Raw genomic sequence first — 22,706 nt, 5'->3', positions numbered from 1 at the left:
GTGTAATTAAGGAAGATCGAGTCGGCGAGTCGAGTCGAATTTTGGTCACATGCTAAGTGACTGACTCGGCGAGTCAGCGGCTAGACTCGGCAAGTTAGTGCTGGAAGGAGAAACCCTATTTTCAAGGCTTGCACCCTATTTAAAGAACCTTATGTTTTCCCCTCAGCCTCCTTGCTGCCCATTTGAGATCCAGAGATCCCTAATTCGTGAGGAAACCAGTTTGCGAGAGAATAGAGCCTTGGAGGAAGGAAACTTGGAGAAGAAATTGAAGATCAAGAGGATTGGAGCTTTCATTTGAGGTAGTAACCCGTTGCTTGAGCTTGTGTGCATCTAGATCTATCATTTGTGGAGTTTTTAAGGCATTTCTAGAGTTGTTTCAGGTTGGAGGTTGGATTTGAGGTTGCTACCTCAGATCTGGACTTGAGATGGTCCGGAAGATCATAAAGTTCCTGTCCTTGAGCTATTAGTGAAACTCTTTGTCCTAAAAGCCTTTCCCTAGAGCATTTCGGGCTCATAACTCCTTGAGTTCACGTAAAGTTTGCCGCTTTACGTGAGAGATAGCTTGTAGAAGGGTACATCTATGGACTGGAGTCCCTGCATGGCTTGAAAAGCCTCTGTATGGAATAAGAACTGAAGAGACTCGGCGAGTCACATGGGTGAAATCGACGAGTAGTATGAATATGTGCATAAACTTAACGAGTTGGAAGAACAACTCGGCGAGTCTGTTGAATATTGCCTTGGACTCGGCGAGTCTGTTCATGGACTCGGCGAGTCTGGTCGAGGAGTCCTAACCTTTTGTGTTTGAGCGGTGAATCGGCGGGTCGAGGGATGACTCGGTGAGTTGAGCATGAAGGGACTCAGAGTTTGTTGGACTCGGCGAGTCTCGGGGCGACTCAGCGAGTTGAGTCGCGATATGGGAGTTTTCAGAGCCTAGGGACTCGACGAGGCGGGCTGACACGACGAGTAGAGTCAGTCAGGAAGGTTGACTTTGACTGAGGACTTTTACCTTGACCAAGAGTTGACCAGTTGACTTCCAGGGGTATTTCTGGTAATTGTTGACATTTATTGAGTTCAGTGTTTTGGTGTTGATCAGTAGGCGAGTTCGTGTCCGTGTTTGGAGCAGCATGATCTTATTTCTTCATCTGACAGTTACATGTGAGTTATCCTCACTATATCGACAGGGTCTACGGTACCAAGGCCGGCCCTTTATCGGATGCAAATTCGGGTAGTTGTTTGTTATGTTATTGCTTTGCTATGTGTGCATCCCGGTAGTTAGGATGGTATATGTTAGAGACCTGGTTAGGGTCGGTATCCTGGTTTATAGGATGATGCTATGCTAGTGACTGGTTAGGTCGGTATCCTGGTAGGGATGTGCTACGTATGTGATCTATTAGATTGGTTGATTAGTTGCGAACTTCTATATGATTATATGTTTATGTGCACATGGAGGTTGGACTGGGGTTGGGTTGAGGCGGGTCCTGCTTTGTGTTGTAGGCCAACATACCCAGGGTGGACCGGTTATCCCGAAGGCCCAACGAGTAGTCCGGATAGGCTGTAGGCCCCATGAGGGCGGACCAGACGTGTCGAGGCTTGGGGAGTGGACCAGGCCGACTGAAGGCCCAATGCGGGCGGACCCATCATACTGTAGACTCAGAGAGTGGACCAGGTGGATCGATGGCCCAGTGTGGGGCGACCAATCACACTGTAGACTCGATGTATATGACTAGACTCGGAGGGTGGAAGAGCGAACTGTAAGTCCGGTGCGGCGGACCAGTCACACATTAGACCAAAAGTGCATGGTTGTTCTATTCTGTTTTTATGATATGATAGGTTATGAGTATGGTATATGTGGTTGGTATTTTGGGGGTAACTCACTAAGCTTTCGGGCTTACAGTTTTCATTGTATTGTTTCAGGTACTTCAGGAGATCGTGGCAAGGCGAAGGCATGATCATACCGCTCCTCATGTTTTATGTACCTATGATGTGGTTCTGGGAAATACTCTGATAATAAATGAATTGAAAACCTTTTTGTAATGAATTAATAAAAATGGGTTGTTTTTGAAAAGTTTAAATTGGTTGAAAATTTTAGAGTGTTACAAGTTGGTATCAGAGCCTTTGTTTGAGTGAATTGGAGGAACATTCATGTGAATCCAGTCTCAAATCAAGGAGAGTTTTCAAAAGAGAATTTAAAATCGTTTTCAAAAATAAGTAAAGGAGGACGCGGACGTACGATCAGCCGGAGCCAGTAAGTAGCCCCAAAATACCATAAAAGTTATTTGTTTATGAGATATGATAAAACAACATGCTAATACTAGGCTAGGGATCTTCATGAATTGCATGATAGAGATGCCTAATTTATGATGCCTGCTAGCCTAGGATTCCTTCTGCATGAAATTGTCAGTGTTCCTCTAGGGGTGAGGGTTGATTGCTTGTTATGTATGTTCATCTTTAGGGTGTTGTGGTGATACTTGATAAAAATATGGGTAGGTGTGGAAGGTAGTATGGGCCCGTACTACTGAAAGCACAGGACCCATACGCACATCAAGGAAGTCACAACCCCTAGGGTTGGGTTAGGGGATGATTCCCGGGTTAGTGGGAATTATCTGATGTTTTGTGGTGTTTTCAGTATGGTGATTATGAGGCATGTTGGGAGTGGATCCGGGTCAGGATCGGGAGCAGGAGAGGCCGGTCAGGGCGGATCGGTGCCACATGAGGTCATCGGTCAGATGAGTACGGATGAGTTGAACACCAGGATTCGGGAGATCCTACATGATGAGGTCGCTGTGATGTTCCGGGCCGAGTTGCCAGAACTGTTTGGGTCAATCAAGACCGCTATGGTTGAGTATTTTGATGAGCACTATGCGCCTCTCGCAGAGACAGCAGCCGCGGCAGCCGCAGCGGCTGTGGCAGCGGCACGGGGAGGATCCAGTCGGGGTTTTCAGTATCGGGACATCGATAATACGAAGCCCCTACTTTTGATGGTGTTCAGGATCCACTTGTTGCTATAAGATGGTTGTCAAACATGGAGGGATGTTTCTTCACGTTTTCATGCCCTGCTGATCAAAGGGTGAGGTGTGCTTTGAACCTGTTAAGGCTCGGGGCGAAGGATTGGTCGAGGTTGACTACGGGGTCTTATTCTGATGCGCAGCGGGGTGCGGTTACTTGGGATCAGTTCCGAGACATGTTCAGTACTCGTTATGTTCTGCGGGTAGAGCAGGAAAGATTGGCTTAGGATTTTTTTGAGCTGAAGTAGGATACAGAGTCGATGACGGAGATCACCAGGATGTTCACTGAGAGGGCGATGTTTTGCCCGGAGTTTTCTTCAGAGCAGGCTCAGATGTCCCGATATCTGTGTATGCTCAAGAGGGACATCAGGTGTAACACTCGTGTTTCTAGCCTAGGCATTTATATTGAGGTGATAGTCTAGATTAACCTTTGTAACTTATTTTGAAGAAATGAAAAGGAATTATGTGAATATTATGTGAATTATGTGTTTTATGCTTAATTATTAGCATTTAATTAATTAAGAATAAAAATAAGCGTCAAAAATTAAAGTGTGAGATAAGCCCAATATCTTTACATAAAGTTGTAGTGGTCGAAACAAGGATTTCGGGGATATATAGAATACCAAAATCCGAATTATAATGAAGAAGTTATGACCTGTCGAAGTTTCGCAACAAAACCGGCACAGTGTTGAATGTCGTAAAAAGTGAGTTTTTGATAAACTAATTTTTAGCCTTAGTAATCTAAAAGAAATTCATAGTATTCGTTAAACCGAGAAGTTCGAGAAAAAGAACGCCCAAATCTGACTTCATATGAGGAAGTTATGATTTTTCGAAGTTTCAGCTTAGCAATAGACAGCTAAAAACTCGAATTTTAGATCGAGCGATTTTTAGCCGACACAACCTAAATGAGAATTGATGGTCTCGTCATTAGTAGCATAATGGTAAAAAGTCTGACGAAAACGGACGTCAGATGAAGAAGTTATGAATTTTTAACGGATTTCGTGTCCCGGTCTGTTAAAAATAAGAATATGTAAATTAAATTCAAACTTAGCCAACGAAGTCTAAACGGAAGTTGTAGAGCGTAATTTTAGCTACGCGTGCATATAAAGTACGTAAAAAATGGACCTCGTATACGAAAGTTATGGATTTTAGAAGTTTTGGCGCAAAAAACGAGAAAAATCCCCAAAACCGAGGAATTTCGCACACATGGACTTCAACCACGTCACCCTCGCTCAAAACGCGCCACGTGTCTTGCTGAGTCATCCGAGATGCTGAGTCATTCGAGCTGCTGAGTCATCTGCGCACCTGGCCTTATCCGAAGTGGTCCAATAGCGGTGCAACACGTACCCTTTTAGCATATGTCCGAACCCTCGCAGCATACCACAAGCCCTCTACTTCGGACCCTAGACCTCGGTCCAATCACATACTGCCAGCAAGCCCCTCGCATGCGCAGACCATGTGCGCACCATGTGCGAGCCAACCCCCTGCGAGCTTCGGATCTGCAAGGTGTGTCTTCCCACCTGACCGTCCGATCAGAAGTCTTGCCCCCTATAAATAGAAGGGTGCGAGACCTCCCAGGTAACTTTGGAAATTTGCCACTTTTAACCCCTTTTCCCATATTTTCTTAATATTAGCATCCCCCGAAGCCCCTATACTTATTCCAAAGCCTGGAATACTCCACGAAGTGCCCGAGAAGCCCGGAAAATTTATCTTTTCGGTTTCGAAACCTGACTTTTGCAGAGCCTGGTTTCTCAATAAAACTCAGAGGTGACTGTTGAGTTGATGTTTTATACACGTTTTAAACAGTATAAGAATTTTCATCTACAAATATGTTTGGTAGAACATGGGTAGATAGTGATGTGTGATAAAATAAAATTGTTGAGAGGCCTCAATGTGTTTTGAGATCCAGTCATCTAGCGGAGTTTGGATGATGACCACGGACATTCTAGACAGTCCAGTGGGAAACATTAGCAGGTCCGCAACCTATAGGTGTTAATGAACTAGAGTGTTCATTCGTTGTACTCCATCCCCCTCATGGTTGCCTTTAGGACGTGTATGGCTGAGGAAACCCCTTAGCAGTAGTGTCCATCCGGATGATATTCTTTAAGCTAGGTCCCTTGTGATAAGTGTTTAGGGACGTAAAGTGAGGATAACGGGAACTGGTAATCAGGGTTATTGTTGATTGGTGAACTTAATAAGTTTATTATTATTGTGGGTTGAAAACCCTATATGCTCACCAAGCTTCCAAGCCTGACCCACTCAGCTTTTTATGTTACAGGTAGTGGACCCCAAGCATAGTCGGAGGACGACGAGAGATTTTTGGATTATAGGCCAGTAGTTGTAAATAACTGTTGAGAGGCTTATAGTGTCTTGTTTATGCTTTTGATCTGTATCGGAATATGACATCCCGAGGTTTTGATATATATGGAAAATATATACCTTCTTAATGAAGGGTTTCGATAAACTTTTTTCATATGTTGTTTGGGGATCAATTCCGCAACATCTTTTAAAAAGATTTCTTTGATTTTATTTTAAAAAGCATAAATTAAATCGGTCTTTTCTGGCTAAGAAATTAGAGGATGTCAAAGTTTATATGAGAGCATTAGTTGAAGCGAACTAAGAAATATCCTACGATTTCTAAACTTAAACTTAGAATGCTAAGTGATGATTGTGAGATGAGTGTCTACCATATTTTAGACACGAGCACTAGTTTATTTTAGGGAAGATGCCTAAAATGCCCTTATGTGCTAAATGCTATGTGTTTGTCATGTGTGCCATTATTTGTTCGGATCTATGGTCTGTTGCCGACCAGATCTGGAAACCTTATGTGTGTAGGATTCTAAGCGTATGATTACGAGATTAGAACTAACATGTAAACGTTTCGGAGTGATAAGGGAATTAATATGTCTAACAAGGAGCAGTCCAGATAGGCTATAGGCCCCAAGAGGGCGGACTAGACGTGCCGAGGCTCGGGGAGTGGACTAGGCCGACTGAAGGCCCGATGCGGGCGGACCAGTCATATTGTAGACTTAGAGAGTGGACCAGGTGGATTGAAGTCCCAGTGCGGGCAGACCAATCACATTGTAGACTCGATGTAGATGACTAGACTCGGAGGGTGGACAAGGTGGACTGTAGCCCCGGTGCGGCGGACCAGTTGAAGAGAATTGTAATCGAGATCTAGAAAGCAATCATGATTATATGAATGAAAAGTAAGAACAAAGAAAGTAAATATTAATCAGATCTTATATTGATGAAGAAACTGATTACAGACTTAAGCAGAGAGAACTTGCGAATGATTAATGAATCACTCGTGTATTCGATGTCTCTACTTCTAACCTCAGTCCTATTTATAGGAAACCTGCGTGTACAAAAAATATACTAAGTCCTGAACTATACGCCTCGCACAAATGAAGACTTAGTAAAATAACTAACATGCGAAACTAAAGAAAACAAACACTTCGACTTTTACAACATCTAAACTCTACATTCTCCCCCTTTGCAAACAGTGGAAGCTATTCAGATTGTGAGATTCTGAACAGCTGAGTGTATTGTTCTTCGGATTTCTGAATACCAAGTGATTATCTTTTAAAGCTCCTTCCTATCTCCTTCATTATTCTTTGTGAAATTATTTATACGAACAATGAAATTCATATATTGCGAAGTGGTGTATCTTTCTATCTCTGAGACTTTAAACAAAAACCTCTTAGGCTTCCCCTTCGTATCTTTGCCTGCGAAAACCATGCGAAAAGTTTTAAGGCATATTTCTCCATCTGCGTACTTCTTTAATTTTGTTTGAGGCAAAGTTGATTCCCAAGAGAGTGTAGCTTTTCTTCCAAGGCCTGATGCAAGTTCTTCATCAATCAATGCCAAGCAATCATAGTAGTTATCTATGAATATTTTGATATCTGTGAAACCAAATCTGAACACATCAGTATCATATCCTTTTAGCTTGTTTTCGTCCATGTCTTTAAGGATAAATGCCACTTGAATGAGATCATTTAGATTCATCAAGGGAAAATCAGCAATGGTAAAATCAAATGCCTTGTTATCTGCACGAACCACGAAATATCGAAAGTTTTGATGCATGTTCTCGAACATTACATCCTTTTTGATTGTTAGAACTTTCTTGATTTTCATTAAATAGCAAACTTCCTCTTGATCCTTCGCAAGTACAACATGAAATCTGATCTTCAAGTAAGTGTATTCATCAGCATTTTCAAAATTTTCACTGATCTTGTACTGCGCCTTAATAAACATCATTTTGTTTATTGGAAAATCAAGTTGGCATCTGTCTGAGTTCGCAACATCATAACTTCTTCTAGGATTTTTCTCAAAGTCGTACAAGTGATTCCCCAAAACTGTAGATTCAATGGTTTCAAACGAGTACAACTTTGCAGGATCACCCTTGTTTAAAGTTGGTGGGTCACTTGCTCTTTTCCTTAGTATGCTCTGAATTTGTCTTTGTTTTACCATTTCAGCTTCAACCTCAGCTTTCTTATCTTCTTTTGACTTTTCAATAACCACCTCTTTGCCTTTTCCAGTATTCACTGTTTGAGGTTTCGCACTTGAACTTCCTCCTTCTGTTGAACCAATTGTAATTCCCTTAGAAATATGCTTCGTTGTTACTATTGTTGAAGGAATTGGTTTCGTGATTATAGGCAAAGTTGTTTTAAGTTGATTTGAATGTATCTTCCCAACAGTTTTCGCATCCTGTCCTTTACTTCCTTTTATTTCTCCCCCTTGCACCCCTGTGAAAGCAGGCAGGGCATTCTTTGGCAAAACGGAAGTAAAATTGGTAATCGGGGCCAACGCCTTCTGAATAGCTTGCTCCAAAGTGTTAACTTTAAGGGTTAAAATTTTCGGAGTAAGAATTTATTATTGAGAAGGCTGCGAAACACAACTTTTTAATTCAGTCACCAACTGAATTAATTTTGAAAACTGCTCCTTATTCTCTTAATACTTGGCTTCGATAATTTGAGCAGACGGTTGAAAATCAGTAGCAATCTTGGTCAGTGCTTCTGCAACAATATCAACTCCTTTTCAATTTCTTTCTTTAACTCCTTCATTTTGAAGTTAACATCTTCCCTGACCTTCTTCACATCTTGTACAAAAAGAACATGTCGTTCTTTTTTTTGTAACAATTTGCAAATCTTTTATAACGCCATCAAAAGATTTTCCTTGAGCTTGAATGCGAAGTTCATTATTCTTATCTGAATCATCAACTTTGGCAGTGATACGTTTCTCTGCAGCTTTGATCATGGATTCAACCTCCAAACCCGATATAGATGACTTTGTACCAGAATCAGCTTGTGATTGAATAATTGCATTCAACTTTCGATTCAGGATTTTAAATTGCTTACCTGACATAAGCATATGATCAGGTATTTCCTCCTCCTCTGAATCAAAGTGTAAGGCTTCAAACATTCCTCCAAAACCTCCACCTTCGGTTTCTTCATCAGACGGAGCTTGCGAAGGTATAGGTTGTGGTGTTTCAGGTGATTGAGATGGAAACAATGTAGTAAAGGGATGTTTTAAAGGATGATCAAATATGGATGATGTGGTTGTATTTGTATTTGGAAGAGGAAATGGTGGTAATGAAGTAGATAAGTTGATTGGAACTGTAAGTTCAATAGTCGTGATAGCTGTCCCCGTATCAGATACGTTAACAACCTTATCAGAAATAAGTTCCTCCTCATGAACTGATTTGTTTGTAACAACTTCAAGTGGAATGGATGTGGTAGTGGAAATTTGCGAAGTAATTGGAAGAGAAATATTTACCATTGTGGAAAGGGAAACAGGTGGAGTCTCTGGAACCACTTCATCATCAGATGATTCATTACGAATAATCATCTTCCGTTTCTTATAAAGCTTTTGAGTAATATGCTTCGCAACCTCTTGAGCTCTTCTTCTCTTTGAACCAGGGGAAACATGAGCCGGAACGTCTCTAAAGACAACCCCCTTACTACTCACCTCAGTTTTGCGAATAGTAGGAGAAGTAGTCGTCGTGTGTGATGATTTTCGAAGCTTCTTTAATACCCTTGATTTTGTCGATATAATCTCCTTCATAGTTTTGGTAGAAAGCTCATCTTTCTCAACCTCTTCAGCCTTTGACACTTTTGAAGATTTGTGTTTTTCTTCCTTTTGAGTCTTCTTCTTCTTCTTTGATGACTCATCACTTACTTCAAGTAACACTCCAGTTCGCACATTAGGATCAAAAGTCTTCATGTATCGAACTAACACCTTGTGAGTAGAAGAAACTTTGTGAAGCATTGCATCAGGAATTCTTGCGACACTTGTGAAGATATTTTCATCATCTTCAACAACTTTGGGAACCTGGTACAACGAATATTCTGCAACTTCTCCTTCTTCAGGAACTTGAATGCCTTCTTTTGCGTATACTTTTTCTAAAATCAAACTCCAGTACCTTGCAAGAGAAATCCCCTTATCAACACTTGTATTTTCTAGGCTTTTGTTTAACTCCTTCCAAAGCTGAGTTCCATAATCGATACTTAAATCATAGTAAGACCCATAACCATGGCATAAACCTCCATTCTTCCCCTGTCTAGACCTACACTCCTTCCGGTCAAACATCTTAGAAAGATACCAAATAAGAAATTCCAAATACATGGTAAGCTGGATTTCCTGAAATCACTTATCTTTTCAAGAGTAGGTTGATGTCCCATCTCATTGAACATGAAGATAATCTGTGAATTGGTGGGTTTAAAGAACGGTGGGTTATGAGGAATGTTCAGGAAGTCAATGAACATGTTCATGTTAAAACGAATCCTCTTGTTATTCACCAGATTGAAAGTTATTACATCTGTTGCATAGTTGTATGATGCAGTTGATGCCGCCATCGACAACCAAGTCATAGGAACAGGAAAAGAACTGAACATAGCAGTTGATAATGGTGACCTTTTCGTTGTAACGATCAACATCTTCAATTCTTCTGGGTAGAATGAGACATTAGGATCAACTTGGTAGCTTGTGCTTTGAATTTTCATAAGAGACTGTGAGATAACTTCTTCGGTGTTGGATTGAGTAGCAACCATTGTTATTTTGAGAAATTTCTTGAAAGAAAAATTAGGGCTTTTTGTTTGTCTGAGAAATTTGAATCGCATAATGATTATCAAAAAAAATTATCCCTTTTATATGTTAATCTCAAAGATGAACCGTTTCCAAAAATAGAGTAGGCTACGTGTTCCTGAAAACTTGCAATCAATAGCCGTTGTAATGATCATGCCCCATAAAGTGCCTTGAAACTAGGGCCAATGGTTACTGGAGACTGCAATCAATAGCCGCGGTGTGAATAAGGACCCTTCGGTATCGAGGTTGGGCTCTTTTGTTCATGGGATTTTAAACGAAGTCATTTGCCAGACTTGCGAAATCATCAGCCTAAGTTGGAATTACTTAGAACCTCAAGGATTTCGTGAGTACATGTGAGTCAAAGAAATAAGATAAGAAGCAAATTAAATTTTTTTTTGGAATTCTGAGATGTCAAAATTTATTGACAAAAAGAAGTAAAACCCCAAGCAAAGGTTACTTCATTAATTATCAAGAGAGATAATCAATTGCTTTCACAGTTTCCTGTGACATACAATCGAATACTTAGAGAAAAGTATCGAAGGGCTTCTTTGATAGGCTTAATATGGTGGTTTGCGAATTTCGTTACATATCATCCTAAACATAAGGTGAGTAATTGTAACCGAAATTACTTGTTTGAACATTGTGTTCAGGAACAAGATTGCTTTGGATTATTTTGAAAAGTGACAAGAATTTCAGATATATAATCACTCGAAAATTATATTCAAAGAAAAATTAAGTGCTGGATCCTATTGGGAAACAAACTTAGTGGGTTTCGAAAATTTGATCAGGATCTCTCATAAGAATGAATATAATTTGGAGTATATGAAATATCTATTGGGTTTTGAGCATTCTAACACGCCTAAGTGTACATGCAACTCTAAATACCTTTCATCTATGTTTTCTCTATTATACATGCAAATATGAGCATCCAAGGTATTATACTAATCTAGCATACAAAACAATGAATATAACAAGATATAATACATACCTCTTTGATGTAGAATGTCCTAATGAAGCTTGAGTGCCTAGTGCGCCAAGTGTGACACCTCAAATGGTTCACACAACATCATATGCACTTGGAAGACTTAGAGAGAAACACCACACTTCTAAAATCGGCTAGGCCTTTCTCTATTCACCCATAGTGGCCGATTTTTTCAAAGAATATGATCTTATATGGTTGTTACAATTAGGGTAAACCCTAATTGTCATGGCTTTCCATTTCCTTGGATCCATGGGTTCAAATACACTATGGAGCATCTTATAGGTTTTAGCCCAACTTGACAATCCATGGAGCATTAGCCCACTATACAAGTATGGATGATTTACACAATCAACCCATATATTTAATTAGTCTTCTTTTGATCACTTAATTAATTCCAGATTAATTCTTGATCAATACTAATTAAATAATCTTATTAATATATTATAACTTATAATACATTAACAAACCTTAAGTGTTATTTCTCTCATTATAGTCTATCCAAATGCATGATGCCATGCAACCCAAATGGACCATGTCGGGTCGGGTCAAGTATTACCAATTATAGTTATGGACTTAGACATTAATCCAATAGTCTCCCACTTGGATAAGTCTAAAACTATTATTGCGTATGACTTCAAGAACCAACTGGCAATCGTAGCTCTCAAAAGCTTCCGTCGAACTCTAACCTCGTAGATGAACTCTGACCTTTGTCAATGGCTTGTACATTAGATAAGGGATCATATATTCCACCATTCTAGATATCATATGTACTGAGAAATGGATTATAAATCATTCTCTCTGTCCATTTGTTGTTTGCCGATTTCTGATTTATGACGACTGACTGATTGAACAAATCAAATCAATCCTGGCTTAGCCAAGCACTCACATGTGTCATCACTAAATCATTGAGGGGCCCAACGATATTGCTTTTATCCTGAAGGTAAAAGGAACGGATAAACTTCGACTCATATGGCTTGTTCTGCTACTTGTTGAATCATACACAAAGACACATTTTATAACATCGAGTTCCCAATGCGGTTTCGTGCAATCAATGTATAACCAACTCATAGTACCAACTCATATCTCTAGGTTTGATGAATATAAGATATTATCATCACATGATCACTCGTGATAAAATCCATGAAGTGATTCAAATGAGCGTGGGTTGAATCCAATACTCATAACTTATGAGCACTCATGAGCGTTGTAGCACAACTTTTTCCACCAACTTGGACCTCTACAAGCCAACCCATGACAGTCTTTATTCATATCTACTTCCAACATATGACCGACTGTGGATGGTTTTGAATAACTTAGTCATTCCGGAAGAATAACCTAGTTATTATGGAAGTCAAAACATGCAAAGTGAAATACATGAATAAATGAATCTAATATGGTATCAAAACCTATGAATATAAATAAAACACTTTCTATTTATCACCATACTGACTACTCATTATTCATTGTTTCGGTTTTATTAACTTTATACTTGAATTAAAAAACACTAGTTGTCATATGCTCCAAGCATGTACACTATGTTTTTCTAAGCAATAGCTTTGCCATACACCAAGTATGCACTCTATGTTTGTCTATGATCCTTACTTTTGTGAAAGAAACCAATTGACCAAACTTTCAATGATTCTAATTTCACACTCCCAAATCGAAATATGTTAGATTTAAACTTAAATGCCCTACCCTCTTGAAATGAATGTGTACAAAGTTACAAAGACTTGTCAACAACCATTACAGGGTATTCCAATGAAGACCTACTCCATGGACACAAAGCCTTATGTTCAAAGTATGCATTGCTTTGAACATGCTTCTTGCACTAAGTGCTTTCTAATCTTACACAAATTGCTTATATCTATAGAGACAACTCTATTTCCCATTTTAGCTACTACTTCTGAACAAAAGTTGCCTTTTTTCAGACTATGTCAAATTGGCCCTTCCAAAATTCACACTATACTTCCAACTGTCCTTAAGCAACCAATATTTGGTAAACCTTAGATTGTCCTCGACAATTGCTTAATCACTTTAGTCATATCCAATTCTAGACATATTCCTCCTTAATGCCCCAAGGCATTTTGAAAATTCAGAAAGAATAAATATTATAGCACAAGTAATCGATCTTGTACCCAAAGTAAATGGGACACGATTCATGATGTTTCACATAAAGACATGGTAAGACTTTACTAAAATCATACACCTTATCTTAGATAGCTTACAGGTGTGTCTAAACAATTTCAGAACTATGAAAAGGGATTCCATAATCATAGTCTTAATTGTTTAGACCTTTGCTATTTCTCATAAGTCCATGTTAGTGTGCCTACTAACAACTTTGAGAATTCAAAGATTACTATCTACTTACAAATCTAGTTAGTGGAAGTGTTTCCTCACCATCATTTTCATGAATTGGAGAGAAACATTATGACACTTAGATTTTTATGGTGTATGAGTTCCTACCAATAAGAATTTGTCAAAACTTTAGTCACAAGACACGGATAATGACAAATCCAAACACATATGGACTGAACTTATGCAATTTTAACTTCTTGCCACCTGGCAGTACAGGGCCTGCCATTGCTTCCAAATTGTTATGCAACCAATTGAGAACTCTAAGAACTCATATGCAAAGCCAACTTTAACTGGAATGGGCACAAAATATGTCAACACGATAGGTTATAAACCTCAAGTCGTGTGCTAGTGAAGAACCTCAGGTTTTATTCTTGATTAGTTCTTGAGACTTTCAAGACCTTTAAGACTCCCATTGTCCTTTTGACATATAAGACTCTCTTGTCAAATATTCAAGGATAGTGCGGATTCTTTATCAAGACAAACACTTCACACAATAGGCCTAAGTTGGTCTTTGTTTTATCCAAAACAACACAACTTACCAATTTCAAATGTACAAGAGTAGATAACCTTTTACTCTTACATTTGACTAGTGTTAATAATGATGGGTTTTGAGAATTCTAACACTTCCTAAGTGTACATGCAACCCTAATAACCTTGGATCTATGTTCGTCTAATTATCATGCAAAGTTGAATTCCAAGGTTATATTCCTATCTAGCATACATGGGGAACAATTTTAACTTGAATCATAGATAGAATAACTTACCTTGTTGTTGCTTGTGTTCCTTGAAACCTTGTGAGCCTAGCACCCCAAGTGTGATGCCTCAAATGCTTCACACAACACCAAATGCTCTTGGAAAGACTCTTGAGATAACACACACTTCTCAAAATCGGCCAAGCCCTCTAGTTTCTTATGTCTAACCGATTTTGGTGGAGAATATGATTCTTATATAGTGTTGACACATCTAGGGTTACACCATGTAAACCCTAATGTGTCATGACTCTTCATTTCCATGACCCATGGGTTTGTAACTCCCATGGAGCATCCATGGAGCATCCTATGGGTAGAACCCAACTTGATAATCCATGGAGCCTCTTAGCCCACTATACAAGATATGGATGATTTACATAATCAACCCATATATTTAATTAGTTATCCTTTGATTACTTAATTAATTCCAAATTAATTCTTTGATCAACTAATCAAATAATATTATTAATATATTAGAACTTATAATATATTAATAATCTCCAAGTGTTATTTCTCTCATTTAGTCTATCCAATTGCATGGTGCCATGCAACCCAAATGGACCATGCCGGGTTGGGTCAAGTACAAGCCCGAAATAGTTATGGACTTAGACACCTTATCCAACAGTCTCCCACTTGGATAAGTCTAATAACTATGTCTCTAGTACTTCAGGAACTGACCGGCAATCGTAGCTCTTTCAAGGTCTCTCGGAACTGAGAAGATGATGATACGCCATTTAAGATAAGTGATCATATAATCCTCCGTTCTAGATATCAGCCGGACAAATAGATGGAACATTGTCTTGCTTATTGTCTAGCATTTGTTTCCCGATTTCCGATTTGTTTGACATAGAACTTAATTGAACACATCAACTTAGTTCTGACCGGGCCCGGTACATGGGTCAAAACAAAATCATCGAGGGGCCCAGATATCGGCTTCTAATCCTAGAAGGAACAGATAAACTTCGACTCATATGTTTGTTCTACCACTCATTGAATTACACACAAAAGTAAGTTTTATAACATCGAGTTACCAATGCGGTTACGTACAGTCAATGCATAACCAACTTGTAAGTAACAAATCATATCTCTAGGTTTGAAGACTTATATGATATTACCGTCTCACGATCACTCGAGATAGAATTCCATGAAGTGATTCCAGTGAGCGTGGGTTGAGTCCAATACTCAGAACTTATGAGCACTCATGATTGTTGTAGCCTTGTCCAAGACCTCTACAACCAAACATGACAGTCTTGATTCATATCTACTTCCAACATATGACCGACTGTGGAGGTTTGAATAATATGTTATACCAAACAAAATTATTCTGGACGTCAAAACATGCAAAAGAAATATAGTAAATGATTGACAAGAGATAGCAACACTTTACTCATATATAAAACTCCTTTTATTCATCATCAAATGTCAATTACACTTTACAAATTTCGAGGTTATCTAACTACTAAATCTAATATCATCCTTCAGCCCTATGCTCCGAGCATGCTGAAGATGCTTAACCCGAGTCAGTCCCTTTGTGAGGGGATCTGCCGGATTCTCATCTGATGATACCCTCTTTGCCACGAGGTGTCCTTCTTCGATCCGATGTCTAATGAAATGGTATTTTCTGTCGATGTGTCTGGATCTCCCATGATCCCTTGGTTCCTTGGCTAAGGCAACAACACTTTCACTATCACAGAAAATTTCCATTGGCTCTTTAATAGCTGATACAACTCCAAGGTCTCCAATGAAGTTCTTCAGCCATATCGCCTCCTTTGCTGCCTCGCTAGCTGCAATATACTATGATTCACAAGTAGAATCTGCCACTGTCTCTTGCTTGGAACTCTTCCAAGAAATTGCTCCTCCGTTTAGGGTAAAGACCCAGCCCGACTGAGAGCGGAAATTATCCCTATCAGTCTGGAAGCTAGCATCACTATACCCTACAACTCTCAAGTCATCACTCCCACCGAGGGTGATGGGATTAAAACAACTTTTAATCTATGAAGATCGATTAGATCTTGAACAAGTATATGAATATTAAACAGCAAGAACACAATATTAATAACAAAACAGAACGCAATAATAAGAACAAAACAGCTTGAATCAATCGTGTCGAATGATTAAATAAAATCCTTAGAAGAGCTCGATTAAGAACATCAACTGTAAAGAATTGGAAGATTACAAGAACGATTACTGGAAAATATTATACTCTTGATAAATCGCTATTTCGATAATCTCTAGAATCTTATGAATCTTAACCTAATATGCATGCAAGCATTAACTTAAATACTATACATAAAAGGCTCTCGGTTGGACAGGCCCAAACCGGAGAATAAAAGGCTAATCTAACGAGCCCAAAAGACGCAACATAAAAACTCTTTTCAGCCCAACAATCTCCCCCTTTGCGTCAATTTGGAGCGAGACCTTCACTTTCTACTTGGGCCGGCGGCTGAAGCTGGTACCTTCTTCTTCACAGTACTAAACAGACACTTGGTTATGGAAAGGATGGTCTGTCTAAACCGGATGTACCAATTGATCATATCATTGAAGTACTTGATATCATCAGCCGAATTGTCTTTACACTGCTTGATGATGAATAAGATGTGCTCCAAGCAAGTTGTAGTGTAAAGATGTTTGTCAGCTAAAGCGAAGAGACATTTCTGTCCTTCGGCTCTAGTGAACATCACAGAGTTTCGCCTCGAATCTATCTTGCCCATTAGCATTTGATTCAGATCACTGGCCGATCCCACAGGCTTGACTTTCGGTTTCTTCTTAAAAACTGTGGCAACCTCCTGATCCATTAGGGCCACCTCCATGATATAGCATGCCAGCATCCTTTTGACATGGTCTAAGATGGGACCATATTCGGCTTCGTATGTCAGCAGGATGTTGTACAAGACTATCCAATCATGAGGGTTCAGATTGGGCAGATCCGCCAGAGAGATCATGTGAGCAGTTCTTGCAGATCCTCGGATAAGCTTGAACTTGACGTTAGTGAATCTCCCCACGGCAAAAGGCTTCATCACCCGAACATTGACAATCTTCTGGGCGCTCCATGTAAGGTATTGAGGGCGAGCGGCCTCTAGGTAGAAGTCAATGAGCTCCTTGTCAAGCTCATCGTTCGGATGCGGGACTTCAGAAATGTTGGAGAAGGCGTGGAAGATGAACGCTTTTCGAGTCAGTGACATATCGAACTGCGAATCGATGGTGTTGTTGCAGTCGAACGATATCATCGGCTCGAGCCATAGTATGCTTGGAGTCTCTATGGCCTCTTTTATCAAACGATCCCTGGTCCAGGCAGGGAAGAGCAACTTTCGGCTCTCAAGGAGATCATGGGCTTCTTTTTGCTTTCGTTCGGCTTCTTCAGCCTCACGTGCCACACGACTGGCATCACCTTCAACATTGCGACTGTTCTTTCATTTTAACATGTCCGCAATAGTCTCCTTGTCTTCATCTTCATCTTCATCTCCATCCTCTGCTATGTGTTTGCCCTTGTTCTTCACACCCGAACCCGAGGCATGACCAGTTGGGGGTGGTTCGGTTGTGTGAGTAGCTTTGGACGACGGAGGTGGTTTCGATCCTTTCTTCTCATCTCCCCCTTGTTTCGGAATGGACACGAAACTCGGCAGGCCTTCAATTTTGCTTAAGAGGTCCATGGCCGGGGAGAGCTTTTCAGCGAGGGTGCGCCTCACCGAATGATTAAGGATGGGGTCGTGTGCTTCCAGGATGTTGGATAGAGCGGCGTGGACATCCGAAACACACGTCTTGATGACTTCCCTCTCGGATCGAAGAGCTTCCAATTGTTCTTGAGAGTTGGAAAGCTGCGTGCTCTTGACCTTTAGGGCAGTTGTTTTACTCGCCAGAACGTCCATCAAAGAGTTCTCTGCCGCAAGATCCTCTTGTAGCTTTGCCAGACGGGCATCGATGGAGGCACGGAGTGCCGAGTTGTCGTCGCTAAGATTTTGTCGTAGAGTAGCGAACAAAGTCAACTCCGTCGAGACGAACTTGGCGAATTGCTGAACAATCGGTTCAAGAGTCGTCTTGGTGGCATCGGCGCTTTCCTGCATGGACTTGAGCAGGTCAGAAGCGTCGGAAAATAGTTTATCGACTTTTTCGGTCGCAGCCTCACAGGCTCGGGTGGAGGCATCTATCGCAGCAGCTGCTGAAGCCACTGAGTCTTGTTGAGCCCTGGAGAAGGCATCAACTATCTTCTGAAGGGCAGCTTCAGATAAGGTGGACTCCTGGTTTAAAGAGGAGGCGAGAAGTTGATCAACCTTCTCGTTAAGCTCGCGGAGATGCTTCTTTGTCACTAGAGCATCATCCTCCTCATCACTCTGAACTTGAAACGGACTATAATAGACCGAATCAAAGTTCATGTGATCACCACCAAGGAATTGATCATCACCATCGGAGGCGTCTTCTGGAGATTGAGGTGGTGGTGAAGCTGGGGGTGTTGTGGGTTTGGTTGGTTCAGGTTGAGTGGGTGGGGGGTTAGTTTCGGGTGGTGGTGGTATATGGGTTTCGGTTTGTGGAGGTTCGGTTACGGGAGGGGTTTCGGTTACAGGTGGTGTTTCGGTTGATGTGGTGAATATGGGTGGGGGTATAGGGAATGAGGTTGGTGGTATAGTAGGGTTTATGGTGGGAATGGAAATAGGTATTGTGGGTGGAGGGGAAGGAACTGGGGATTGGTGAAGTTCCATCTCCGGGGTTGGGGACCGAGGGGGTGTGTTGCCTCGTTGTGGAGATTCGTCTCCTTGTGAGCCCTCAGAGTCCGAACTCCCACCTTCGGATTCGCTTGAAGAGGAGGGTATGAGGAGCTTTCGCATCGGTTGGGTCTTCCTCCTTTTCGGTTGTGGGGATGAAGCAGGTTTCTGTTGTTTGCGCTTCTTGGGAGAAGGTTTTGGGGCTTTGGATGGTTTCTTCCCCTTGTCTGCCTTCTTACCCCTGGCCACCGGTTTGTCGGCATCATGAATCGAGCGCAGCATGTCCGGTGTCAGTTCCCTCGGACCAGATGGCCCTAACTCCTTGATCGCCTTGATTATACTGCTGTCTGAAGGCACACTTCCATACATAGTCTCCGGGATGGAGCCAATGAAGGAGAATTTTGATGCATCCGAGACGATGATCTTCTTGGTATGGAACGTACCAATAGAAGACATCGATGCACCGTCAGCAGTTGGGACATCAAACCTGTCCATAGCCCATCTTGTGATCAAGATCCAGAACCGGGCCAGCGACACCTCGGAGTGTCGAGAAGTAGAAGAGAGGCTCTGAAGCAGCTGTTGCCAGAGGACAAACCCATAATCCAGGTTTATCCCATTGTACACTCCGTACATGATAGAAAGAAAAAGACGACTTGCACCGTCAGATCCTGAGCTCCTCTCTGACAGTCCCTTGAAGAGAACTGTAAATAACCCATTCCACTGGGGCGGTAGGCATGACTTCTTGAACCTGGCGACGGAGGTGAGAACTTCCGTGTAGCCCATGTTGTAGAACATGCTGTAGAGCATTCCAACCGGAATCGTCTCCGGGTTAACTCGTGATGAGTCAGTGGCAAACCCTAACAACGTGCAAAAACGGGGGCGAGAAATGGAAGTCTTGTGATCTCCCACTTCAAAGAATACCCGGTCGACGCCCTTGTCGTAGTAGGCCGTCGCATAGACCTGAGATAGAGCCACCAGTGGCACCGTTTCAATTCTGGACAATGCCGGAGCAAGCTGGGAGTACTTGAGGCATTCGATAACCGATGACATGTAGGGATCATAGACCAATGGATTCAGATCAATGACGAGGCATTGTTGAGGTCTGATGGGAAGAATCTGAGAAGTGGCATGAACAGATGAAGATTCCGCCATTGTTGCAGGTTTTGGAGAAGAAGATAACCGGGAGAGAGTTTGGAAGTAATTTTGCTTTGGGAATTATGGGGGCAGTAAAGAGGTAAAAGGTGGTGTTGATGGGTTTTTATAGTAGGTGATAGGAGAGAGAAAGATCGTTTCAAATCTCTTATGGAAATACGAAACGGGTTTTTGGAGTGACTGATTGGTGACAGTTGGGACGTGCGATGATCACGTAGGAGAGAGAGTGTCAGATTCCTAGGATCACGCCGCCCAATAAGCGCCGGTTCAGAGAAAGAAATCGTTTCCATTTCCACACGCGCCTGTAACTTCAGAGATATGACGCTTCGACATTGCACACGCGTCCTCAAGTGTCAGAAAAAGCGCGGCCGTTTCAAATTCACGCGCCCTCCTTTTTACCGTCGTTTGAATTTCTATCCTTTTAACTTCCGCCGAGTCAGCAACTTTTTGTCTTATCCCCTTTTTAAACGGCTGTTTCCAATTAATGATCCACGTGGCTTATTTTTGACCACAACTTCATTTGTAACCATCCAGTAAATATCCAGCCTGTAAAATAATTAGTAACAGAATTTTTGAAAATCTTGGAATTTCGTGCAAAGAGTGTAAAAAATAAAGAAGTAAAGCAACTCTTTTTAGGATTATCTGTGATGTCAATAATGACACGAAACTGATGATCCCGGGCACGAATCTCTTCCTTCAAGGTCAAGAGAGACCTCAAAGTGTTAGTGTGGAATCCCGTTGAATTACGATCAAACATTTATTAATAAATGTTGAAAGGCTTCTTTTAATAAGGCTAATTAATGGTGGTTTCGCTTTGATTCAACAATTCAATTCTTGATATAAGAACGAATGTGAACAAAGTACTTGTGAGACCAGTGTAGTCTGTTGAACAAGTAGGTTTGAGTTGATTTTGTAGTGGCTTGGATTAATATGAAATCTCAGATAAAAATTTAAAACTGGATCCCTTGGGAAGAAATGTCATGGTGTATAACAATTTCATTGGAACCACGCAAAAAGAAAAGAAATTGAGATTTCATGAAGGTACATTCGTCAATTCATTAGTGAAAACTTGATCAAGTTAATTGGTCACCGTCAATTCGTTGGTGTTGAATTTTGGGTTTCACTCAGCTCGTAGTGGCACGAAGCTAAGATCATAAACACAGATGTTGTGTAACCATAAACCTCAGTGGTAGTTTCTGAGAGTCTCAAGGGTTACAGTGATGAAACGAATGTTATGGAGAAGTGTAATGGGGATGGTGAAAGAAGACATAGTACCTCTGCTGCGAACAAAAGGACCAAGCAGGAGACTCTGAACTCATGTGAGAAAAGAGTGAGGTAGCTCACGATTAGAAAAAATAAGTTAGCCTTATTGGGAAGACAAGGTTTGTGTATACCAGGTCATGAAGGCTATTATTCAAAATCTTATGAGGCTTGGGACACATACAGCAGCATGCTTCTAGGGACACTTAAGTAATTCAGCAAATATATCCCCATAAGTAAACGAACATACAAAAAAAATAAAAACATTTTTTTTTTTTGGAGTTTTTGAAATTTATATAAAAAAATATAAAATATTGAAGAAAAAAAATAATATGATAAAAAAAAACTTTCAAAAAAATTGAAAAACCGAACCCGAACGTTCGGTTGGTTTCGGTTGAAAAAAAGTTGAAAAACCGAACCCGAACCTTCGGTTGGTTTCGGTTCAGGAAAATTTTGAAAAAACCGAACCCGAACCTTCGGTTGGTTTCGGTTCAGGAAAATTTTGAAAAACCGAACCCGAACCTTCGGTTGGTTTCGGTTCAGGAAAATTTTGAAAAACCGAACCCGAACCTTCGGTTGGTTTCGGTTCTTGAAAATTTTGAAAGACCGAACCCGAACCTTCGGGAGGTTTCGGTTTTGGAAAATTTTTAAGAAACCAAGGAGTTTAGATATGCAATTAAAAAAAAACTTTTTACATAAAGAAAAACAAATTTTGCACAAGAAATATACAACAGAGAAAAACTACCTTTGAAGTAATGAGCGAGTGAAATGGTTGAACCGAACCCGAACGTTCGGTTGGTTTCGCTTCTTACGTTTGAGATTGAGAGGTAGTGTGAGGGACTGACTCTGATTCCATCATTCCTAGCCCTTGCAATATTTTATTGAACGATGCTTCTGGAAGAGATTTGGTAAAGACGTCAGCCAGTTGATCAGTGGTTCTTACGAAGTGAACTTCGACATTTCCATCTTCCACATGATGTTTGATGAAGTGATACCTCAGTGCTATGTGTTTGGTTTTAGAGTGTTGCACTGGGTTATGACAGATCCTAATTGCACTTTCAGAGTCACAATATAGTGGGATCTTCTTCATATTGAGTCCATAGTCTCGAAGTTGACTCTGGATCCAAATCACTTGTGATGTGCAGGATGCAGCGGCAATGTATTCCGCTTCAGCAGTAGACAGCGACACACATGTTTGTTTCTTGGATTGCCAGCTGACCAACTTCCCATCAAGAAATTGACAGCCACCAGTTGTGCTTTTGCGGTCGAGTCCACATCCTCCAAGGTCAGCATCAGAATAGGCTTGAACGAAGAAGCCTGAATTGGATGGATACCATAGACCTAAGGAGGCGGTTCGCTTGAGATAGCGTAGGATGTTCTTCACTGCCAGCATGTGAGGTTCGCGTGGGTTAGCCTGAAA

This window comes from Lactuca serriola, chromosome 7 (assembly GCF_051521515.1).
Source record: "Lactuca serriola cultivar US96UC23 chromosome 7, Lser_US96UC23_V15, whole genome shotgun sequence".
Lineage (NCBI taxonomy): Eukaryota > Viridiplantae > Streptophyta > Magnoliopsida > Asterales > Asteraceae > Lactuca > Lactuca serriola.
Note: the sequence above shows the minus strand (reverse complement) of the source record.